Raw genomic sequence first — 6,333 nt, 5'->3', positions numbered from 1 at the left:
TTTTTTTTTTTTTTCTTTTTTTTTTCCTCTTTTGAATGAAGGAAAAAAGGTGAGAAAGCGTGAAGAAGCACTTTTAAAAATCAGGACTCTAAGAGTAAAGTTATCCCTGGAAAGAGGTGAAGAAAGTAATTTCAGAGGCTGGAATTAGCAGAGCACAGGAAAAGATAAGGTCTAATCTAAGGCAATTAAAGTAAGCAGGCAATTAAAGACTTTTGTTACTTGTATTTAAGTGAATGCTCTGAAATGGCAGGCTTTTTGAAATCCATGGCTGAACCAGGACCTAGAAAGTGAGGACACCTAACTCCCAAATAAAAGTTCAGTGTTAGACAAGAGGTATTTGTATTTATACTTGATAAAGAAAAAACAAAGAAAAGAAACAAGATGTCAGCTGGGGTTCTCTTAGCCCAATTCCAGGGCCTCGGAAGTTCAAAGCCCATCTCCTTATTTTCTGTGAATTGTCCTAAGGAGTGTTCATTTTCTTAGCTTTCTAGACTTCTAAGATCTTGCTTCCATGTGTAAATGGAGTAGAATTTACTGCAGAGATGGAGGCAGGTATTTACATTCCAGTAACGGCAAACAGGTTTAATTGGAACAGGTGGTATCTAATACTGTTCCCACCTCTCTCCCCTACCTAATCTTGGCTTCTCTCCTCCTCCTACCTCTTTCCGCCCTACTACCACTCCTCCTCCTCCTCTTCCCTTCCAGGAGCAGAAACAAATTCTTCCTCTAATCTCTAGTCGAGCAGGTTTTCCCTGTCTCTGAAGTCCTAGAGTCTGCTGACATCCTTGCTCTCAAGGCCTCCTCCTTCCCTATGAGTTTAGCAGTCTCTCCCTCAAGAAGACAGCTCCTTTCTTCCCTAAGAATTACATGGAACTGCTGTTAAAATTAAAAATATAGGGCTGGGCACAGTGGCTCATGCCTGTAATTCTAGCACTTGGGGAGGCCAAGGTGGGTGGATCACCTGAGGTCAGGAGTTTGAGACCAGCCTGGCCAACATGGCGAAATCCCATCTCTACTAAAAATACAAAAATTAGCCGAGCGTGGTGGCAGGTGCCTGTAGTCCCAGCTACTCGGGAGGCTGAGGCAGGAGAATTGCTTGAACCCAGGAGGTGGAGGTTGCAGTGAGCCGAGATTGCGCCATTGCACTCCAGCCTGGGCAACAAGAGTGAAACTCTGTCTCAAATAAATAAATACATAAATAAATAAATAAATAAATATTGTATGTCTTTACACAAGGTTGAAAATCTTGAAGTTTAATGAAGATGGTATCTGACTACTGTGGAGTTTATATATATATGTATATATACATATATATACACACACTGTGGAATTTATATATACACACACATATATACACACACATATATATAAACTCCACAGTATGTGTGTGTGTGTGTGTGTGTGTGTGTGTGTGTATATTTTTTTTTTTGAGACAGTCTTGCTCTGTCACCCAGGCTGAAGTGTAGTGGCGTGATCTCGGCTCACTGCAACCTCTGCCTTCCGGGTTAAAGCGATTCTCCTGCCTCAGCCTCCCAAGTAGCTGGGATTACAGGCATGCACCACCATGCCTAATTTTTGTATTTTTAGTAGAGACGGGGTTTCACCATGTTGACCAGGCCAGTCTCCATCTCCTGACTTCGTGATCCACCCTCCTCGGCCTCTCAAAGTGTTGAGATTACAGGCGTGAGCCACTGTGCCCGGCCAGAGTTTATCTATCTATCTATCTATCTATCTATCTATCTATCTATCTATCTATCTATCTATTTTTTTGAGGCGGAGTCTCGCTCTGTCGCCCGGACTGGAGTGCAGTGGCCAGATCTCAGCTCACTGCAAGCTCCGCCTCCCGGGTTTACGCCATTCTCCTGCCTCAGCCTCCCGAGTAGCTGGGACTACAGGCGCCCGCCACCTCGCCCGGCTAGTTTTTGTATTTTTAGTAGAGACGGGGTTGGCGGATCACGAGGTCAGAGTTTATATTTTTAATTGTTGTGTTTTATATGGAATCTTGTTCTCATAACTAATTGTAATGGGAGTGTCTTGACATTTACATAATTTTCATAAGGAGCCTTCAAAACTGTAAAGGATTAGCAATCAGGTCTAAGCTTTATTCCCATCTTTTTTCTTTTTTTTGAGACAGAGTCTTGCTCTGTCACCCTGGCTGGAGCGCAATGGTGTGATCTCAAGTCACTATAACCTCTGCCTCCTGGGTTCAAGTGATTCTCTTGCCCCAGCCTCCCAAATAGCTAAGATTACAGGTGCCCACCACCACACCCAGCTAATTTTTGTATTTTTAGTAGAGACGGGGTTTCACCAGCTTGGCCACCTGACCTCAGATGATCCTCCTGCTTCAGCCTCCCAAAGTTCTGGGATTACATGTGTAAGCCACCTTGCCCAGCCCATCATTCATCAATCATTCACCCCAAAAAATGGTTAGACTAAGTGGTTCTGACTAAGGCAGCACTTGGGGTCCGCTTTAGAATCAAAAGCAGAAGAGCAAATCAGGTACACTTTCAAGGGGGCGGGCTTTGAAAACTCAAACTCATCGAATAGGAAACATGACAAGCTCACCGCAACATGTGGAAGATGTGAAACCGTTTCCCCAAGTATGGTTCTGTTTTTGGAGAGAGCACTCACATCTGAAGGCTTAAGTAATGATAGGCAAAAAGGGAGGCTGGTGTCAGTGATCTGACAGCCACATCCCCAGAGAGATGAACTAAGGAATATTACCGGTACTTTTTTTTTTTTTAAAGATAGGGTCTCGCTCTGTCACCCAGGCTGGAGTGCAGTGGTGAGATCATGGCTCACTACAGCTTCAAATCCCAGGCTCAAGTGATCCTCCCACCTCAGCCTCCAGAGTAGCTGGAACTACAGGCGCATGCCCCTGCCATGCCCAGCTAATTAAAAAACATTTTATTGTAGAGATGCGATCTTGCTGTGTTGCCCAGGCTGGTCTCAAGCTCCTGGCCTCAATTATTCTCCCATCTCAGCCTCCCAAAGTGCTGGGATGACAGGTATGAGCCACTGGCCCCCCGGCCACGTGTCCTCTTTTATTCTCCCATTATCTTCTCTCTTCCTGCCCTTTCTATTTAACAAAGCCTCTTTCCTGATAATAGGAGCGAGGAATCTTCAAGTGTTCAGGTCTCAGGTAACTTCCTAGGTTTGAGGGTCAGGGTTTGGGGTATGTCACTTTCATCTTTGCCTTTAGAAGGTGCTCCCCTAAGTTGGTCCTGCTCACCCACTTCTCTAGGTCCTCCTGAAATCTTCCTCCATAAACCTGTCTAAATGATGGGGGAACATTCTGTCAGAGGTCTTTGAACCACAGCAACTCCATCTTGAAGAGGGGCTGGGTAAAATGAGGCTGAAACCTACTGGGCTGCATTCCCAGACGGTTAAGGCATTCTAAGTCACAGGATGAGATAGGAGGTCAGCACAAGATACAGGTCATAAAGACCTTAATGATAAAACACGTTGCAATAAAAAAGCCGGCCAAAACCTACCAAAACCAAGATGGCGACAGGATTGACCTGTGGTCATCCTCACTGCTACACTCCCATTAGCACCATGACAGTTTACAAATGCCATGGCAACGTCAGAAAATTATCCTATATGGTCTAAAAGGGGGAGGCATGAATAATCCACTCCTTGTTTAGCATATAATTGAGAAATAGCCATAAAAACCGGCAACCAGCAGCCCTCGGAGCTGCTCTGTGGAGTAGCCATTCTTTTATTTATTTACTTTCTTAATAAACTTGCTTTCACTTTATGAACTTGCACAAGATCCAAGAACCCTCTTTTGGGGTCTGGATCCAGACCCCTTTCTGGTAACATTCATGTATCAAATGATGAATACATGATTTTCTGCACTGGAATCACACCTGGGCTATGTCCAGCATAACAAATTCACTCTATGGCTGCAGTTGCCACAGTTTTACCCTCACTTTCCTTTGTTCCCCTGACTGGATTTCCTCAGTACCCATTTCCTCTTCTCTTCTTTTTTTTTTTTTTTTTTTTGAGACGTAGTCTCGCTCTGTCACCTAGGCTGGAGTGCACTAGTGTGATCTCGGCTCACTGCAACCTCTGCCTCCCGGGTTCAAGCAATTCTCCTGCCTCAGCCTCCTGAGTAGCTGGGACTACAAGCGTGTGACACCACGCCCAGCTAATTTTTTTTTTGGATTTTTAGTAAAGACAGGGTTTCACCGTGTTAGCCAGGATGCTCTCAATCTTCTGACCCTGTGATCCACCCGCCTCGGCCTCCCAAAGTGCTGGGATTACAGGCATGAGCCACCACGCCCGGCCTATTTCTTCATTTTCACAATCATCTTGCATCACTTAGAAGGCCGATGAGGGCAAACTACTATCCTGTGGAGAGGGGAACTGAGTCACACCCGCTTTGTATCCCAAACAGCCAAGCTTGTCTTTGGCAAGCTCATCACTGGCATGAGTCATATATCACAGCATACTTTTTGGGGGATTTAATGATGCCTTATACTCTATATCAAAACTACAAAACATAAATAGTGATTATAATTAGTATATTTACAAAAAAACACAAGAATAGACAGACATACTCAAGAGCCCCGTTCATGAAGAGCTAATTCTTCTATCATTGCTTAAAGTACCCTGGTTTCCCTTTCAGCCTTAATTAGTACAACTTCTTAACTTTTTAATTTATAATGAATGCTTTCACTTAAGCAAGCCCTGCTAGTGTTTGACAGATGGTTAATGTCAAAAGCCTATGGGGATGGCTTAGCTTTGGGTTTTGTGTTTTCGAAGCAGGAGAAATGTTTGACTGTGCTGATAATTTCTCAGCATGCATCACCATCAATTTTTATTGTCCTTCAAATTCCCCATTCTCCCTTGGACTTCTCTTCCACTCCTTGCCTATCAGGGGCTGGAGACCAGGCAGAAGCACACCATAATGGCTCATGTGATAAGCCTCATAAAGTTATTTTTCTCAGTTAATGGCTTCACTGACAATTTTACTGCTTTGCTCTAAGCTCCCCCATTCCCTTGGGCATCAGTACACATGTCTATGATAAGCCTCATCCAGCCCAACAAAACTGGCCCTACAGAATTCAGATGGCCCTGTTTAAAGAAGCTCATCTCTCTCTCTGCTTTTTTTTCTTTTTTGCAACATAACACTTGAAAATACATTTAAACAGAAAGTAATAGAGCTTTAAAGCAGAGCTATAAAAGTGATTTATTCTTGAGTACGTACTTTTTCCTCTCCCAGCTGACATCCATTTTATATTAATTTTCCTTGAGTGTGTATCTTCATCTCTTTTCTAAATCCTTACTACTATATATGAACTTTTAATTTCACCCTTATTCCTTTCTACTTCGTGCCAAAGACTTGCATAATGTGCTGAAAGATCCACAGGGCTTCAGAGCCACGATTTGGGAAACTTCTGCTATGCAATGATAATGCTCCCTAGTCACAATTACTGGCTTTATTAGGTAGTCAATTCGCTGTTTTTTAATTAGGAAAGGAAAAGTTCTTAATTCATTTTTTCCAAAGTTAATTTAAATGCATTTTTCTTTTTTTTTTCTTTTCTTTCTTTTTTTTTTTTGAGACAGTCTCGCTCTGTTGCTCAGCCTGGAGTGCAGTGGTGCGATCTTGGCTGACTATAACCTCTGCCTCCTAGGTTCAAGCCACCCTCCTCCACAACCCACAGGCATGTGCCACCACACCCAGCTAATTTTTGTATTGTTAGTGGAGACAGGGTGCCCAGACTGCACTCAAATTCCTGACCTCAAGTGATCCTCCTGCCTCAGTCTCCCAAAGTACTGGGATTAAAGGAGTGAGCCACCGTGCCTGGCCTAAATGCACTTAGATCAGGGGAACCTTCACTTAGAGATAGCAATTTCTGATAGCACCTCCCCCTGCCCCAAAGGACTCCGCAGAAGAAAGAACCACTGATTAAAAAAAAAAAAAAAATAGTCCCCTTGGCCAGGCACAGTGGCTAATGCCTATAATCCCAGCACTTTGGGAGGCCGAGGCAGGTGGATCACCTGAGGTCAGCAGTTGGAGACCAGTTTGGCCAACATGGAGAAACTCCATCTCTACTAAAAATACAAAAATTAGCTTGGCATGGTGGAGGCACCTGTAATCCCAGCTACTTGGAAGGCTGAGGCAGGAGAATCACTTGAACCCAGGAGGCGGAGGTTGCAGTGAGTCAAAATCACGCCATTGCACTCCAGCCAGGGAGACAAGTGCAAGACTCCGTCTTAAACAAACAAAAATATTCCCCTTATATCACACAGTTTTCAAAGCAATTTCATACACATCAGTTCATCCAGCCTTTTTTTTTTTTTTTTTTTTTTTTTTTTTTTTTT

General features: G+C 43.6%; 1 protein-coding gene across 1 annotated transcript in view; it reads right to left on the bottom strand.

The window, feature by feature from the left end:
• Positions 1–6,333, bottom strand: part of FBXO16 (F-box protein 16) — a 77,693-nt gene that overhangs the window by 15,773 nt on the left and 55,587 nt on the right. The window lies entirely within an intron of this gene.

The sequence above is a fragment of the Rhinopithecus bieti genome, unplaced genomic scaffold (genome assembly GCF_001698545.2).
Source record: "Rhinopithecus bieti isolate Rb0 unplaced genomic scaffold, ASM169854v2 scaffold_315, whole genome shotgun sequence".
Taxonomy (NCBI): Eukaryota; Metazoa; Chordata; class Mammalia; order Primates; family Cercopithecidae; genus Rhinopithecus; species Rhinopithecus bieti.
This window is presented reverse-complemented; position numbering and strand designations above follow the sequence as displayed.